The 18,562-nt window shown below is 45.8% G+C and overlaps 1 protein-coding gene across 4 annotated transcripts in view; it reads left to right on the top strand.

Moving 5' to 3' along the window:
- The window catches only part of EVA1A (eva-1 homolog A, regulator of programmed cell death), a 215,395-nt gene that overhangs the window by 136,772 nt on the left and 60,061 nt on the right, over positions 1 to 18,562 (top strand). For 2 of the 4 annotated variants that reach the window (XM_076332673.1, XM_076332672.1), the window contains exon 1: positions 8,275 to 8,485. The exons of the other annotated variants lie outside the window; for them this stretch is intronic. The gene's annotated coding sequence lies outside the window, so the exon portion shown is untranslated. Of the gene's footprint in view, positions 1 to 8,274; positions 8,486 to 18,562 lie in introns of those variants that run through there. 4 annotated transcript variants of the gene reach the window in all.

Below are 18,562 nucleotides of genomic sequence, written 5' to 3'. Positions count from 1 at the left end.
TAGGGCATCAGCTTGGAGAGCTCTCCATGTTGTGGCAAAACTGATTAAAACCTACACGGGAAGCACCCAAATTTGTATTTCAGTTGAAAGCATCCTCAAAGGCATCCAGTGCACTTCTGTCCTTTCTCTCCTAGGTGTCTGGTATGCCTCTGGCTTTCACTGCTTAAGGCAAATTTTGCCTTATTGGCAAACTGCCTCCTTTTAATAACCTTCCGTTTTGAATTTGCAGCATATAAGCATGGCTTTGGTTTGCTTCGGATGACCAGGGCTGTCTTCTGCCGCATAAAAACCACTAGTAGAAGGCAGAGAATGGAACTGATTAATTAGTAATAGCATCTCAAATGCATGCATTTACTTCTGAAGTGCTCTGGGAAATGCTTTCCTTGAAAATTGCAAACTGATATGTGTAGATTGATAGCTGGGTGGTTTTGCTGAATATAGAAACCAACAGCTCTGTATATAGACTAACTGGAGGCGTAGAGACCTTGCTGACACCTCTGTGACACAGGATCATTCAGGCAGGATAAGTTCATACTAGAAAACTTGCTGGAATCTCAAAGCAGAATCTGACAAACCTTGGAAGGTCAAAAACATCAGTGTTTTGCCTGGATTCTCCTTTTCTGTTGCTGGAGCCTACTTCCTCCAAAAGAGGTTAAAAGAAGAAAGGTACTTTTAAGTTTCCTCTTTGTAAATGAAATCATAATTGATGGAAAAATAAAGCAATTGATGTAATGTAAACCTCCTGAAGTAACTGGAGAAGGTGCTACGAAGGCTTCCCAGCAGTTATACATTGAGAAACATTCTTAATCTCCTAGATAATGTAGAAAAGGAATGACATTTATTAGCTACAAGTCCTCACAAGCTGAGGATGCAGTTTATAAAACTGTATTTGGCTCCCCCTCCTTTTCCTCCTTTATTGTAATCCTTCACCATGGATCATTTTACGTCTAAACTCACCTTCATCTGTTATCATACTTCAGTGATTTATCGACATCACAAACTTCTGATTAATAAGGCTAGAAGAACATCCATCAGAAGAACTGAGAATGTGTGATCATTTCCTCTCAGGCTCTCATTAGCTGTGGCTTTCCTTTTGGGAGTTTTATCTTTGTCTTTCTATTTCCAGACTAAAGCATATGATTTTTAAAAATAATTTCCTACAATTAATCTTTTGTTTCTCTGGTCTTTTAAAAACTGTGGTCAAAACGGAGTATGATCTCGATATTGTCAGCTGAAATATGTAGAAAACAACCCAGACTCTCCATGTACGCTCTTAATGAATGAGCAGGCAAGTCAGAATTAATAGATGGCTTGATTCTGCTTCCTTCTTTCAAGATAGAGAATACAAAGCTCTACAGATAATCCTATGATCATGTAAAATGTTTGTGGGATGGGTAGGAATTACACTCGTGGTGTCTTATTTAAAGAATTTCCTTTTTCTTTACATCGCTTGGGTTTTAAATGACATGGGTTGTGGTGAAATGCACCTCTGGTATTTTCAGATTGCTATGCCAAGTAAAATGGGAAAGCTTTTGTTTTAGAGTTTCCATACTAAGTTCTCCTTTTAATGAGACACTCCTAGGTTAAAAGTACCTTTCAAAAGTGACTTCCCATGTCTTTTCTACATTAGTGACAGATTGGAGAAGAAAATGTGGAGTATGCCTGAAAGTGATAAGTTGAGGTTAGAGGTCTAGCCAAAGTCAAGTGCTAGGGAGTTTCAGCTGTAGAGAGCTGATGCTTTGAATTATAATCAAGTGATTAATGTTTCTAACATAAGTGGGTTTGGGAGTTACAAGGACTTGCAGCAACAGCTTGGATAAGTATGGTGAAACTTGCTTTTAGAGATATTTTATTTATAGCACATTCATTAGGTTGAACAGAATGGACAACATGTGCTTATGTGGTTAATGATAAATCCATCTGAGGACTAAACTAGTCTGCTGAGTTATGTGAAAGCCATTTGTAGGTAGATTTTTCTGGAGAGGGACGGACTTGAGAGAAACAATTCTTATTTGTTTGGTGGGGAGGGGCAGGGAGAGTGGAGAAGCTGAAACCAGCTTTTCTCCTGCTGTAAAATACGTAGGATGTAAATGTTACAGATCTTCATTCATTTTTAAAGGTCATCTGCCTGTGAAGACTGTGTAGCTGGCTTCATAAATACCAAAAATAATATGGGAAGGAGCAGGCATGCCTGGAAAGGTGTAGGAATATTTTTTATAAAAAAGCAAGTAATCCAATGTTAACATGTGAAAACTGCAGTGATCTCTATGAAACAGCAAAAGCCAGAAGAGGCTTCATCTCTGTGGCATTATAGTTTTGCTTATGGGATTCAGACATTCTAGTATGAAATGCATGGTATTGAACAAAAAAATTGTGTGCAAGCTGCTCCTTCTGCTTGAAATCACCAGACCTTAATCCTGCTTCTGTAAGTGGTTTAAAATAGTCTTCAAATAGAAGTAGTTTTCCCTGAATGATAAAACAAGGTGAGAGTATAGATGATAAAAACAATGTTTTGGCACATTGTTAGTGTTGTGGTTTTAGTTATAGATCTACCAATAGGATAAAAAAGATTGGTTCCCCTCTTCTAGCCCTATCCAGGGTAGTGTGGGTCATTCATCCACAGGTCCCAGTGGTTTCCACCGTGGACCATGATGCCACTGGATTTCAAACTGAGCTCTGGACAGTTCTCATTAAAAAAAAAAAAAAAAGGCAAGACAAGCAAAGACAAACAAGTAAAACAAAGCCCTTATTCATTCCCTTTATATTGCACCCAAATGCAGAAGTCTGTTATTTCTCTCTAGAATCTCATTAGTTGCTTGTCTGGATAGGACAACTAAACCTTGTAGAACTAAACACCTCACAGGTAAATGACTATCAGAAAGGGATTGTATGTTGCACATCCTCACAAATAAACAGGCAAAACCTGTCCTTTCAAGACATGCCTTTTCCCTGCTGCTAGTCTTATTTTTAGGTAAAAATAGAAATGTGATGTTCATTGTCAAGGAAGCTAATTGCAAAATCACTACTCTCAAACATGTTGCCCATACCTTTTCCAGGTGTTGCTGCAGGTGCTATTTGTGAGTGAGCTTAGTTTATCAGAAATTTGAAAGCTGACTGATTATACTGAGTAAATATTTTTAGACAGAGAAAATGGCACCCAGCAAAGAGATATTTAATTATATGCATAAATGTACAACAAAACCAAGTACAGGAAGCTACCCAGACTAATTCACATAGAAAACTCGTTTATTACTCTCAGGATAATGAACTCATGAAAGACACAGTGGTTTCTCCCCTCTCTTGACACTTTGCAACCCAGAGTGGATGCCCTGCTGAAAAGATACACTTTAGTGCCGCACAACTTACCCGGCTCCAGTGGTAACTGCGTGAAACCTAATGGCCTAATCAGAGTCTACCTTGTTCAGAGGCTACACAAGATAACTTGTTTCTGGCATCAAAAGGCATGACGACACTATTATCATATTTATTTTTGGTGGCTCACTGCTTAGACAGGTGTACTCTGTGCTGGGTGAAAAACTGGCTGGACGGCAGGGCCCAGAGAGTTGTGGTGAATGGAGTTACATCCAGTTGGCGGCCGGTCACGAGCGGTGTTCCCCAGGGCTCAGTACTGGGGCCGGTCTTGTTCAATATCTTTCTCAATGATCTGGACGAGGGGATCGAGGGCACCCTCAGTAAGTTTGCAGACGACACCAAGTTGGGCGGGAGTGTTGATCTGCTCGAGGGTAGGAAGGCTCTGCAGAGGGACCTGGACAGGCTGGATCGATGGGCCGAGGCCAACTGTATGAGGTTCAACAAGGCCAAGTGCCGGGTCCTGCACTTCAGCCACAACAACCCCATGCAGCGCTACAGGCTTGGGGAAGAGTGGCTGGAAAGCTGCCCGGTGGAAAAGGACCTGGGGGTGCTGGTTGACAGTCGGCTGAACGTGAGCCGGCAGTGTGCCCAGGCGGCCAAGAAGGCCAATGGCATCCTGGCCTGTATCAGAAATAGTGTGGCCAGCAGGAGCAGGGAAGTGATCGTGCCCCTGTACTCGGCCCTGGTGAGGCCGCACCTCGAATACTGTGTTCAGTTTTGGGCCCCTCACTACAAGAAGGACGTCGAGGTGCTGGAGCGTGTCGAGAGAAGGGCAACGAGGCTGGTGAGGGGTCTGGAGAACAAGTCTTATGAGGAGCGGCTGAGGGAACTGGGACTGTTTAGCCTGGAGAAAAGGAGGCTGAGGGGAGACCTCATCGCTCTCTACAACTACCTGAAAGGAGGTTGTAGCGAGGTGGGTGTCGGTCTCTTCTCCCAAGGGACAAGCGATAGGACGAGAGGAAATGGCCTCAAGTTGCGCCAGGGGAGGTTTAGATTGGACGTGAGGAAAAATGTCTTTCCTGAAAGAGTGGTTAAACATTGGACCAGGCTGCCCAGGGAAGTGGTTGAGTCCCCATCCCTGGAGGTATTTAAAAGAGGTGTAGATGAGGCGCTTAGGGACATGGTTTAGTGGACATGGTGGTGTTGGGTCGACGGTTGGACTCGATGATCTTAGAGGTCTCTTCCAACCTTAATGATTCTATGATTATTTTATAGATATGAAATAGTCTGTGCTCTGTTATGCCAGGCAAACACATATCTTGCTTTCAGCCCCCATGTTAGGCACTGAAAAATTAGGTGCAGAGATTGAAAGAATTAGCTAGGGTCCCTCCATAATCCCTGGAGCAGGAGGGGCAGCTCCGGTGGTGATTCATCTCACCTGTCTTAAACTATGTTTGGATAAGACAAATTATCCTCCACAAGTGCCAGGCTCTCTTTATTAACTACAGAGAGACAGCACAGGTGTTTAGTTCACATCTACCTTTGAGATGGCTAAACTGAGTGGAAATACATCCTACCCCATATGTTTAAGGAGCTGCACTTGCGCTTTGAACTGCAAGGGCAAAGCTCTAGGGGTAGATGTGCTCCTTGCCTTGGACAGCTTACGGACAAAAATCAGTGTCCAAAGTGCAAGAAATAAGGATGTTAAAGCTGTGTAGAAAAGTCTGAGACTCACAGGGGCAAGCTTGTATTTATCGAAGGCTTTGGGATGAAGAAAAAGTCTTGTGGGGCTTTCGGATAACTTGTAATTCTGAGACTACCTATATTTTAGTTAATTGGTTAAGTTAATTAAATAGCGCCAGGGCCCTGCCATTGGAAAACTTTTATCCATGATGTTAAATTTCATTGCGGTCCCTGTTTATCCCAGTCCAGTGGCAGCTCTCTGGCATGGCTTGAACTTTAGCATCGGCCAGAGCTTGTTCCCAACAAGCAGTCTGGATAGGGCCGTTCTCTTTTGGAGATTAAGGGCGTTTAGCCTCTAACATGCGTGGGGCTGGACTGTGCCTGCTGGCCCCAGGGCCAAAGACCAGCCGTGACCCTGTTCAGTTCATTACAAGGTGCACCAACAGCCTCTTACAGTCTCTTCACCTTCTGTTTTTATTATTTTACCTTGTCGGGATCAGAACCATGGGGAAACAGGTATAGTATGCTGGGCTTGATACAGAGTTATACTTACTTTGAAATAGTATGGTGCTATCTAATTCCCTTCCGCTGTTCTCTCTAATCCATAAAGACCTTTCAAATCTGATTTTGGCCTGGATCCCCTAATCTGCATCATGGGCTGCCCCATTCACTGGCTTCAATGGGCCACACTAGAGTATGTCAGGGTTTGGAGCTGATAGTAGTTTTTTGAGCTGGTTGAGCAAACAGATCTGCAAGACCTCTTCTTGACAGTACACCAGCTCTGATCTGAAAGGAGACACAGCCTTAGACATCTGTTTTAAGGGCATAACTATTCTGAGCTTATTTGAGCTCAATACAAGGCTCTGTTTATATGTCTTTGATTAATTGAAAATAACCTCTTGTTAAGGGAGTGACAACCGATACTTTAAGATTGTGCTCAAGTCATTCACAACAGTGAAAAAAATACACCAAAGATTAGGCAGGTCAAAGCCCTTGTTTGGATCAAAGCATATGTTGAACATTGTATAAATGCCAAATCTTAAAGTGTTTTGTATTTAAGGTTGAAGTTTGGAGTAAAACGATACTATAACAATAAATCCCTAATTCAGCTTGTTAACATGCTACCACATCCACAAAGGCACAGCAAAGAGAGAGAAGCTTCTGATGGAGCAACTGGATACCAGTTTAAGTGTGTTAAAAATTTACAGCATAGGTGAGATCATTACTGTAATACCACATCCAGTTCTGGTAGGCACATTTCAAAAAGGACTTTAATGCAATGGAAATGGATCCTGAAAGAGTCACAGGCACAATTTGTGGTCTGTCTGTAAAATCCGCCTTACTGTGAGAGACTAAAAAAGCTCAGCTAATTTTATTTATTCAGGACAAGGTTACAAGATAACTTGTCTGTGGTTTTGTAAGGTCGAGCCTACCTGCTGAGGGAACAGCAGGCTACAGTTTCCACTTGGAGCTGCATGGCCTGGGTACTTTCAACCAAAATACTGGAGGAACCCCAGCTATGCCTGGGCTTGAAATATTCCTGCTCCGCTGAGGGTAAACTGAGGTTGGGCTGTACCTTGGTGGGCTGCAGCCCTTCTCTGCCCATGCCTGATCTGTAGCTTCCGGGAGTGGATTGATGAGTGATGGCCAGGGTTGAGGGTGGAGAGCGAGGCCAGACAAATACAGATTAGAAAGGCAGCCTTTCTTCTTGACAGGGTGATAGCCACTGAAATAACTTATCTGGGGTAGATTGTCCTTCACGGAAAGTCTCTGATTCAGGGTGGGACGTCTCCTTGAAAGATGTGCCATAATTCATAGCAGTTCTGGTGTTGGTTTGGGACACCACTCTCTGGCTTCAGCTATGCAGGCAATCAGACCAGGTGATTGAAATGATCAAACAAGTGATCTCACCTGGCTTCAAGATATCCCTATTAAATAGGAATATTTTAAAATTCTTATTTTAATAGGAATATTATATTCCTATTAAACTGATTGGGGAGTGGAGAGGTCTCAGTAAGGCCATCTTTACCCTGAGAAAGCTCAATTTTAAGGAAAAAAAATCTCCCACCACTTTCAAATTTGTGGCCAGAATGACTATGTTTGTATTTTCTTTCCAGGAAAGAGTTGAATCTGAGCTTAGACCTGGGTTCCAATTGTCCCTAGAGCTTACTGTATCTGGTGGGACATCTTTGAGTGGGATGAGGGATGTTTCACCTACTTCCAAGTGAAAAGTTTCCATTTGACCTGCTCCTCAGTCTATAGTGACCTGTTGTGTGGACATCTCATCCACCCTACAGCAGTGGTGTGGGTCCCAAATCGGGAAGACAAGAGGACCCCTTAGAAAGTGCCATGGGCTCCTACCAAAGGGTTTATGGCACTGCCCACTGCAAAGGCAGGTGGGATTTGCAGAGAGCCTAAAGTCAAGCTAGGTCTGGGCTGCCTGCAAGGACACGGGCATACCAGGTGTTAGGTCTAAAGGATGCTTTAAAAACTGCCACCCAGTTCAATAGCCGTTGTATCCAGCATGTAGAGAGGCATTCAGAGGATTTGCCTTGCTGGAAGACGTCCATCCAGCTTTGTTCAATTAAGGCAGTGTCTTGCATCCATCAAGGCAAAGGTTTGACCACACGCCCAGCGTGATTTTTCTACTGCTGTGGGTCATGCCATTGTCATGCCTTGCCAGCGTTTGGGCTGCCGCCTGCCTTGTCCCCAAGGTGTGTGGAGCCGTGTGCTCCTCACCAGGCTGGGCACAGGACCCTGGCAGCTCTGGCCCATCTCCTCCGCCATCCCCACGCACCGGGAGCTGCGGGCAGTGCTGTGTTTTGGAGCGACTGCCTACAACCCCAGGCAGTATTAGCTGGGCTCTCGCAGGCAGCAGCTGACCCACGGGGTGCAAGGGGGGCGTTGCTTCCTGCCTGCTGCCCTCAGGCACAAGCTAGAGCATTCGAGGAGTTTAGAAAAGCCAGAAAGCTGCTGAAAACGGCATTTTGCTCTCAGTGTCTAACATCATCGCACCACTCCTGCTCAAATAAATAAACTCTGATGGGAATCCCCCCCCCTTCGCCCCCCTCATTCATTCCTTGCTCTAATAAAACTTGTCACAGTGCTGTTTTTTTTTCCAGTGAGCAGATTTTTAGGCTGGCTAATGAGGGGGAAAAATTTCTCTTCTCCACCCCCCCCCCCCCCCCCCGCCCCAGATTGCCTCTCCTTTATTTCATGTCAGGGGCCAAGTTTGGATTGGAGCCTGGTGAAGTTTCTGTGTCATTTCCTGTTGCTGCCCTCCTCGACACTCGCTCCCGCGCTCCGCTCCGCTCTCCTCTCCTCCCGCAGACGCACAAGGCGTCCGCCCTCCTGACTGTCGGCTTTTGGGGAGGATGTGAGAGGGCAGGGGCATACCTCACGCTCACGCCTGTCACTCCGCATTCCTGCTCTCACCGTCCCCAGTGGCTCGGGTCCCAGCCCGCTGCCGGCAACGCTGAAGAACCGAACGGTAAAACAACTTTCTTCTCTCCGAGCAGCTCGGCTGTACTTCCCAGGCTGCTGTGAACCTAAGGCGGTGAGAGCAAAAACGTCCTTCTCTCTTGCAAACTTCGTCGCCGACGGCCATGGTCCCGTCCATGCAGGTGGTCGGGAGCGAGGCGGCTGCGGGATGCCGGTGCTGCGTGTTTAGGTGGTGGGTGGGCGAGCGGCTGTGGTGCGGTCCTGCGGCGTGCGGGAGGGACGGGGAAGGGAGCTCAGCCGGGGAGTGCCGGTCGTGTGGGAGCCCGGTGTGGGTCTCACTCCATAGGAGAGGTCAGCATCCGCGAGGGCTGGCATTGATGCTGTTTTGCAGATGCTCGTGGCTCGATATGACATGGAAAAAAGAGCTATTTAAGGGAGAGAGAAACCAGCGTGAGGCTGTACAGAAGCCGGGAAGGCAGTGAACAGAGGTGAGGGAAAGAGCAGGGGGTGCTCAGCATTTTCACTTACGTGTTTGTCTTTCAGCTTCAGTCTAGTGTTTACAGGTTTTTTCCTAAGGCTTGCTTGCTGTAGCGTTCAAGGGGTTTGTGGGTGTGTACGGTCCTGGTGATTGCTTTTCTGACCAGAAAGAACTGATACTTGTGGGAATCTCTATTACACTCGCTTGGAGAAGCAGGCACAAATCAGCTGGCATCTGTAAAAACCTGCCTGTAATGCCTTTCCTCTGACATTTCCTTATTTGCTTGCTAAACGCACATATATTTATTTATTTGGTAGGAAAATGACACAAATGTTTGTGCTTTAAAGTGGAGCAACTGTGACTTCATGTACTATTTCTGTCATTCCTGACTCGTTCAGTCTTGACTGTTTCTTGGACAAACAAGGCATAACAAACTGATAGAGAAATCCTGAAGCATGTGCTGAAGCCGGGTCCCGGAGCTTTCAGAGTTAAAAGGCTTTTTTGAACTCACTGACACAGGGCAGTAAATTTCAATGTGTCAGTAAGTGAGGGAAAAAAGCGCTTGCAGAGCATTATACACTGGCAGATAGAGTCAGCGCTGCACAACCCCAGGGTCTTCACAGGCAGGATTAGTTCCCAAGACCTCCAGCTACTCAGCAGCATTTAGAAAGGTCAATTATACGTACAGTATTTACCAGCTAATTATAAGTGTGTGTGGGGGAAAAGCCTTGGAGTTGGCCCTGGGAAAAATGATCCTAAGGCTTTGTGTACAGTGTGTTTACCTCCAAGTCATTGCTCGATTCGTGTTGCTCCCTCAGCTCTCCCTCTTTTTATGTTAGTTTTGCAGTAGAGTCCTCTCTGTCCCCCCTTCCCATAGGGAATGCTTTGGAAGAAGGTACAAGATGGGGAACGTAGGAAGGGGGCTTTGGGCACACCCTTCGCCCCAGCCTCCAGCCGAGGCACATCACCTCCCGTGGCTGGGGAAAGTTCAAGCTCCCTGTCCAGCCTTGGCATCCCTTGTCTTGCTGCCATAAGCAACGGGGGACCCAGGAGACGTTGCTGACAGCTTTGCCTGCAGTCAGTTTCTAGGTAAAAGCTCAAAGTTTGTTTCACAGTCCCTGTATGAAAGCCACATTTTTTTTTTAAATTGAGCTGAGTAGGAAATACTTCTTTGGGTCTTCCCATCTACCAGACTCTTTCTGAGTGCTGTGCTACTCCTTACTGATTTTTCAAAAAGTATTCTTCACTTTCAGTGTTCCTCACAGCTGGCTTATACCTGTACTAGTGAGCTGGTCTTGATGGTCTGTGCTGCCACACTGGTGATACACACGGGCTGGTCTGAGACAACTTCTGGGTGTTGGTGGGAGTTAGGATGGGCCAGGACACTCCAGAAAGGCAGCTTGGATGCAGCCACCTTGTTTCAGAGTGTAAGAGAGTTTAATAATATGTAGGCGTCAGGCCGTGCCAGTTGGCTTCAGGGCTGAAGAATGGGCTCTGGCACGGTTTAGTTTACTAGCAGAGACGTAGCCAAGAGGCTAATGAGCTCATGTAACAGAGGGAGGAGAGAAGCTGTAGCAGGAGTCACTCCCAGCACCTCTAAGGAGCTGAAGAAACAGTACTTACTTGGAACTGTGCTCTGTATTTCTTAATATGAAAGGAAATGGAGTGACAGACTGACATTTTTGCACAAGTCCAACAGACACCTCTGAGGTCAGCTGAATCATTGCCTGTGCAAGGTGACTGGGGGGGCTAACTGTGCTTCAGGTGCTGATTTGGGGTGCTTGAAGGGTGGATAGGACATGAAGCCTTTCAGAAATCCATCCTTATCTATAGGTGTTGAGAGATGAGCCTCTGTCTCAAATGCAGTTTTGGGTAGTCTGTTTCTAAACTATCCTAAAACTTCACCTATGGGTGCTATAGTGGGAGATGAACATAATTTCATCCTTAATTATTTCAGATTTAAGTGTGAACCTACTTCATTTTAAGCTGACATTACTCCACTGATTTCAGTGATGTTATTCCCGATTTACAGCAGTTGAACGCAGATAAGAATCAGTCCCTTCATATCTGCTTTTTTCTGCAAGTTGCAAAGGAGAAAGCAAGACAAGAGAAACCCACTCAGAGTGAGATCATGATGGGAACTGAAGGGTCTTGAGTACCACCAAGACCTTTCTGGCTTTTTTGGCTTTCTTGCTTGCCCTAAACCTCAGCTTTTTGTTCTGTTAATGGAACCTTGTTCCATGTAAGAATAAATGTTGGGTCCCTGCTTTTACATAGTACTGCTGTAAAAGCAAACCAGGGTCCCTGTCCCGTCCCTCTCCTTGTGAGAGTGTGTTCTCCACACCACAGTTTCAGTGCTCATGTACCCTTGACAGATGAGTCAAGGGATGGAGATTCCAGTTCTGCTGCTTACCTTGGGAAAACGCTCTGGAGCCCAACAGACTTTACTGTCTGGAAATATTTCCTGTTGCACAACATAAATTGTCTGTTTCAGTTTAATCCTGTTGTCTTAAATTACATCATCAAAGTACTACCTTGAGTAAAGCCTCTCTTTGTGGCCATTTCACTGCAGTGGGGTAACCAGTATTGTAGGAGGCCTCAGGTTGTGAAGACTCTCTGCAAGAAGGTGGAGAGAGCGCGTGCTGCCCTTCCCCCTTTCTCCGTCTTGCACAAGGGCAAGGTGAACAAGCCTCACTTTGTTAACAGCTTAGAGGAGCAAGTCTGTGCTACTTCTAGTCCCTGAGCCAGACCTTCTGCTGCTCCGCAGCCCCATGGTGGTGACTGAGATCTCCAGGAGAGACCTCTTGTCAGTGGTGGCTTCTTATGGCTCTGGTGGTCCTTTGCTCTGAGCTGCTTTTCCCTGCTTCAGTGCTTCAGCTTGATGTGGTGCTCCCTGTCCTGCCTGAAGTTGCTCCAAGGTTGCTCTGCTGCTGCCCGGCAGCATGTTGCCGACCATCTGCTTCAGTTTCTGCCGGGGTTCACCCGGGGAATAGCAGCGGCATTTGGGGTAGCCTTGGCCCACTAACGTTTGTGGGTGCTTCCCAGCTTGGTCCCGACTGTCTCCCCAGGCTGAATCAGACACACTGTGTGCATCCACTTTGCTCTTGTGTAGCTCCAGCTCCAGTTCTTGTGGTATTTAAGTGCTGATGCACAAATTAAGGTAACATTTACATGCTCTAGTGAGTCTTCAGCTCACCTGCACAAATCTCTTGTTTTCCTTCTTCTAATGCAGTGCCGCTACCTGAGGACAGTCCTTGCCTCCTTGCTCCAGGGAGCTGTTGATCCCTGCTCTGTTTATGGGACATTGCCATAGCAATGAGGATGCATAGCAGAGATGGTCAGGATTGACCAGATGATACCCCTGCTGCTGGCCAAACACAGCAAACAAGGTGCATGCCTCCTTCCCTCTCAAATGGTATCCTGTTTGCTTTGGGTATTTTTAAACTTATTTGCTGCTGGAGACTGAAGCTCGCTATCAGTCTGAGCCTTGCCGCCATGCAACTCACAGCTGTTTAAAATGGATTAATGCTGAGGCTGGAAGGACAATTTTTGCTCTTCTGTCTGCTGCTTGGGGCTGCCTGACATGTTGGTGGTTGTGGCAGAGTTGCTTGCTTCCCAGTAAATCGGCTAAGGGCACCGAACAGCTTGAAGCGAGAGGCTTTTCCTCCTTACTCCTGACTTCTTCTGGAGTTGAACTGGTGAGAAGGAGGTGAGAGGCCTCTGTATCCCATCAGCAATCCCCTCAGTCATCCTCTCCCTCCCTGGAAGTGTTATTTTTGGTTAATTCATACAAGTCTGGGCCTCCTTGGTCTATCCTGTGGGAGGAAGCTCGAGGCTGGAATTTTGTAATAAAAGCCAGATTTTTCTCTGGAGGCAGAGTGGAGGAGGCCACTCCTGTTGCTTCTCCAGTTCTTGTTAGTTCTTGATCAGCTTAATCTGGTAACTGTGAAAGGTTTTCTCTCCCCACTGAGAATAAACTTGGCCTCTGAGGAAGGTCAGCGTTGGGGTGTTCATCCTGAGATACCTGATTTCTGCAGAGCCGCTGGTGGGAATCCCAGCACAAGGTGCTTGGACCTCATCTTCCTGATGCAAGTTCCCAGCAGTTTACTGGGGTTGAGTCTCTCTGAATGCACCCCAGGCCATTTGCAGCATTGCAGAGCTGCAGTGTTGCTAAAAACAAGGAGTTGTCCTCCAATGTCCTTGGCCAGAGTTTGTTCTTACCCTGAGGAGCACAGAGCAGTCTGTCCCCTTCCACACCAGCAGCAGCTGGTTTTCACCAGAGCAAGCACATTTTTGTGCCTGCAGTTTGGAGAGTGTTCTCAGATGCTTTCTGTGGTTATGAAAAAAACCGGATCTGTCCCTCTGATTTCCCCTGTGACCATGATATTTCAATGTTCTCCTCCTCCACTGACCGTTGGTAATAGAAAGACCACCACTCCCTGCTCTCTCCTCTTCGACCGTCTTACTTTGAAGTGGGCGTTGTTTCTACAGGGACTGGTGCAGTGGAAAGCTGAGAACATCTGAAGTTACCATAATTTAAATATGCAGGCACTACCTTAACTTAAATATACACAGAGAGCTTGCTAATTAAATCTGAGTTTGCTTCTTGGTCATCAGTCACTGTACTAAGGACAGAGATAACAACAGGTGAAACCCATATTTCATCCTCAGTGGTACCTGACACACTACCTGTAAGATACTCTTCTGGAGTTTCCCAGCTGGACTTAATTTCACTAGCTTAATAATAAACATCCTGTGCTCCTTTTATTTTACTAGTCACTGTGATTCCCCTCTGACATAGCCTAAAATTATGCAAATTATGCTTGGATTCCTTTTTTTTCCTCCTTCTTTATTAATGCCTACATGGACTGTCTTCAGAGATTTATTTTTCTTTAATGAAATCAGCCTCCTTTTCCTGGCTAGTGTAGTGCATGAATGTCACATTTAAATATGTGCTTTCAAGTTCAGTCCTTTCCCTCAGACATATTGCTTTACACTACGTTTGGCTGCGTTAAAACTGCGGTGCTGATTTACTACATCAGGGACCATGAAAGACTCAAATTCCTCTGACTCCTGTTTTGTTGCTTCTATTTACCATCCTCTGGTTTTTGGAATAGTCAGCAGACTGTAAACTTAAATTTCTTATTTCTTTTCCTCCACTTGATACAATGGTTACAATCAGATTAATATATTTAGCAAATTTGGATCTGATTACAGAGCAAGTACAAAAAGCTCTCCTGAGAGCAATGATGCCATGAATGTCACCGCAGTGTGTGGTGCCAGGTACCAGGTGTGCACAGGAAAGAAAGGGTAAAGATCTGCCCAAAGTGCAGGGAAGATCCCTTATCTCTCCTCCACAAGCAGGAGCTGGAAGCAGGGAGTCATCAATTGCTGGTGACGATCCTCCTTGTTTCCTTTTTTCTTTTCTTGAAGAAGTCTGTAAGTGTTTTCTGTTCTCTGCTGCAATTCAGAAGTGAGAAGGATGCTCTTCAGCCAGCTAAGGAGGCTAAGGAGGCTTGAACAGCACCGAGCGTGCAAGGAGGGTTCCTGTCTCCTCTTGAGTTTTCTGTCTCAAAGATTGTCACCTCTCTTCTCTGTCCAAAACCTGCAACCATTGGCCTGTATGGAAGCTCTGGGTATGAGATTTGGTCAGCCAGAGTCTAAATAGCTTTCACTATTGAGTCTTTTTAAAAAGCAAACAGATGGAAAATTGGGAATTCCTTCCTTTTTGTTTCTGTACTTGAAGAAGCCCTGGCTAGGCAAACCTGCCAGGCAAGCTGCATCTTCCTGACCAACTGCTTTAAAGCAAGGGTTGCACGTAGTGACAGCAGCACTGGCAGCAGAAACCCTCCCCAGAGAGGAAGGAGTACACCACGGGCACCGTGACAGTAAAGTCAACCTCCATCTTCTGCTTGCGCCTTCCTGCATGGGTCTGCATCACCTCTCCTTCAAGTGGATGCTGTGTCAGGTGGTGAACATCTCGTGCACCTCTAGTGAGAACTTCCAGCTATTTAGGAAGGGCTTCTTGGCCATGTCAACCAGCTTCTGAGAGGACCAAGCCAGGAGGTAGGTGCCTATTCAGATATATCTCTGGGCTTGCTGTTTCCAACTGGCTGGCTCTCAGCAGTTTCTCACTCAGCACGCGGAAACGCCTAATTGCCCTGCACAGACACTCTGTCTCCCTGGACCATACATGTATGCTTACAGGTTCTGAGTCACTCCTCAGAAATTCAGTGCTCTCGTTTTGACCATGTTGGATGCCTGAACACTTAAGACAGGTGCTCTGGGTCACGCTGCTGGGCGGGATGTCTACAGGTTTGTTGTGACACCAAGGTAAGGCTTTTATTAAATGTGGCCTGAAGTCAACCTTCCATAGCTCAGCTTTTGCAGGTGCAAAGGACAGACTACAATCTGGAGAAGTATTGTTGGCCTTAATCGGTATTTGCAAAGCAGTATGAAAGGCACTGCCTATTGTAGTTACTAAGAGAAATTATGCATGTTAGGAAGGGGATCACATTGCTATCACGCCATGAAATCTGACTTTATTTTTCAACAACTCTAAATACTCGCTGGTTCTGTCCAGACCTTGCCCGTTCTGTAATTTTCTAGAGTTGTCTCTATGAGGCAGGAGCTTGCTTGCAAGAAAAAAAAAAGTATCCATCCAGGCCCCTAGTTTGCTCTCTGCACAGCTTTAACTGTGCAGCTCACTGCCAAGCATCACACAACAGAGCAGAAAGCAAGGCAGAGAAGTGCTTGTGAATCACCGTGGAACAGCATCAGACGAGCCAAGCAGACCCATGTGATTTTAGGCAGGGCTCAAGCATTTAGTTCCTTTAGCTTCAACCCAGGGGGCAAATTTGTTCATTTCCCCGGCATTGCAACAACGTTAAAGGCTCTGCACCCATTTGCCCTGAACCGGTAGGGTTTCTGCTCTGGAACACTTGCTGTTCCTATTGTGTGTGGTAATAGCAGTTAAAGGAAAGGTGGAGGTTTAGTGGGACTGGTGAGGCCGCACCTCGAATACTGTGTTCAGTTTTGGGCCCCTCACTACAAGAAGGACGTTGAGGTGCTGGAGCGTGTCCAGAGAAGGGCAACGAGGCTGGTGAGGGGTCTGGAGAACAAGTCTTATGAGGAGTGGCTGAGGGAACTGGGGTTGTTCAGCCTGGAAAAAAGGAGGCTGAGGGGAGACCTCATCTCTCTCTACTACCTGAAAGGAGGTTGTAGCGAGGTGGGTGTTGGTCTTTTCTCCGAAGTAACAAGCGATAGGACAAGAGGAAATGGCCTCAAGTTGCTCCAGGGGAGGTTTAGATTGGATGTAAGGAAAAATTTCTTTCCTGAAAGAGTGGTGAAACATTGGAACAGGCTGCCCAGGGAAGTGGTGGAGTCCCCATCCCTGGAGGTATTTAAAAGACGAGTAGATGAGGCACTTAGGGACATGGTTTAGTGGACATGGTGGTGTTGGGTTGACGGTTGGACTCGATGATCTTAGAGGTCTTTTCCAACCTCAGTGATTCCATGATTCTATGATTCTATGATAATTCTCACATACACTGAGCTGGTTTTGCCCCCTCCTGAGTATATAAAATATCCTTAAAGCAAATGTAAATGGTGAGTCAAAGTAGTACAAGTGGATTCCGGAATCAGACAAATAAGTTCCCTACTCTGAAGTGAGCGGGTATGTTTTGCAAACATTTGTGGGAAGATGGACACCAAGCTGTGAGTTGTCACCTATCCCCCTAAGACAGATGCTTAGAGTGAAGTGCTGGTGTCTGATGGCCACAATGGATGATGGAGGGAAATATTAGGAAGGTTGAGGCACCTGTGTCTGCAGGCACTGATTGCTCCAGTGGTTCATCTTTCCCATGCACTTGGTGCATGCTGGTTCCTGAGCCTTGCCTGGGAATTATCTGGGAGGGTACCAGTTGGCTTAGAGTAAAAGCATGTGAGATAGCTGTGTAATAGCATAGAGGGTCAAGTTCCAGCACCCATGCTTGTGTCCTGAATGGTTTAATTCACTACTACAGAAATAGCATAAGAGCTTTCTTGACCTTTGATTCTTTCCTCTCATGGCAGAGGTCACAGAGTTTGAATCAGCTCAGAGATGAAGTGAAAGCGTACAGAAAACAGCAAAAGACAACCTGAATTGGGGAGGAAGGAATAAAGTTATTTTCTGGGAAATACAGGAATGCAGGCAAAGATTGAGAGAAGCAACCTCGAGAGGTGGACATAAAACTTCCTAACTTGCCTTTCCATGTCTCCTGGACAGCCTAGAGTTATTTCACACAGCGCATTTTGAAGCCAGCACCCTAAATTATAGCCCTATTGCAGTGGCTCTTTGGGGCCTCATGTGGCCCTGCAGCACTCAGGACCACTATGGATCTGAGGGGGAGACTAAGTACAGCTGGAGGAGCTAAGAAGCCTGTGTTCTCCACCAGTCCACCATTCATGATGATAGAAGGTCATCTTATCCAATTGCAAAAGGGGAATGCTACCTCAAAGCCACCTGTCAGAGGTGTCATTCCTTCTTGCTTGCAACATGCTGGAAAAACGAAAAGCTCTAAGTGACTGCTGTGTCTTATTAATGAGGGAAGGTTGGAAAAAATCCCTATGACTTTCTGTTGTACATGTTGCTTGAGAAAAGACACGCTATCCATGGTGAGACCTCACAGCATGCAAATTCTCAAAGCATATATGCAAAAGTTTGAAACCAGAGGTTTTGTTGACCCTGGAAGACAAAGCAGATTCCAAACTGGGGCTCAGAAACAAAAATCTCCCATTTCATCAATATTTGCTCTTGCTTTATTGATGAATGGATGCAGTTTGCCTGTGTTGTGGTTTTTGTCCTGTTTATCTTCTGAGTTTGCATACATTTTATTTCTGGGCAATTATAGTTTTAAAAGCTGGCTGCAAGGTAGGCAGCTGAAGACCCACATTGTCTCTTCCCTCCTCTCTTTCACTGAATTTCCAAGCTTGGCGACTTGCTTTTGAGCAGAAATTTTGTGATGGGGACTGTAGGGACTAGATTACTACAGGGAAAATGTGAACCTCCATCAGGGTTTGAACTTTGGTCTACAGAAAACAACCTGATATTTCAATCTGCAAAATCACTTTGGGCCATAAGGACCTGCAGATTAAAAACTCATAGTATAAGAAAAAACATAAAATCTCTACGGCTTTTAAGTTAATTAGTTCTACCTTGTTGTTTCCATTGAACCATGTGACTTAGAGAAGTATGAAGTAAACTTGCTCAGAACTCCTCAGGAGGAGGCATGGACTGCTGGAGGGTATCTGTGGGGTTGTTTCCCCCTTGTCCATGGCGGGGTAGTTGATTCAGCTGCTGCGCTGCCGTGGTGCAATATATATTGACAAGTCTTTCTTATAAGGTTCAAAGGACAAAGACAAGTCAGTGTTAAGGCAGGCTGCAGTTTTTGTAGGGGAACATCTGTGATCCCTCGCTCCTTCTTCTAAGTATTTAATCTGTTATATCACTGTGTAGAGTCTGGTACTGTAGGATGATACCAAATTCTTCTGTTTGACTTTAGTTCAGCTTTTTTGGCCTTTTCAGTCTGAACTTAGGCTCATTACGGCTGCTGTTTACCAGGAGGCATTGTAGAAGAATTCTAGCATGCATTTATTTAAAGAACATCT

The sequence above is a fragment of the Aptenodytes patagonicus genome, chromosome 3 (genome assembly GCF_965638725.1).
Source record: "Aptenodytes patagonicus chromosome 3, bAptPat1.pri.cur, whole genome shotgun sequence".
In the NCBI taxonomy this organism is placed as follows: Eukaryota; Metazoa; Chordata; class Aves; order Sphenisciformes; family Spheniscidae; genus Aptenodytes; species Aptenodytes patagonicus.
This window is presented reverse-complemented; position numbering and strand designations above follow the sequence as displayed.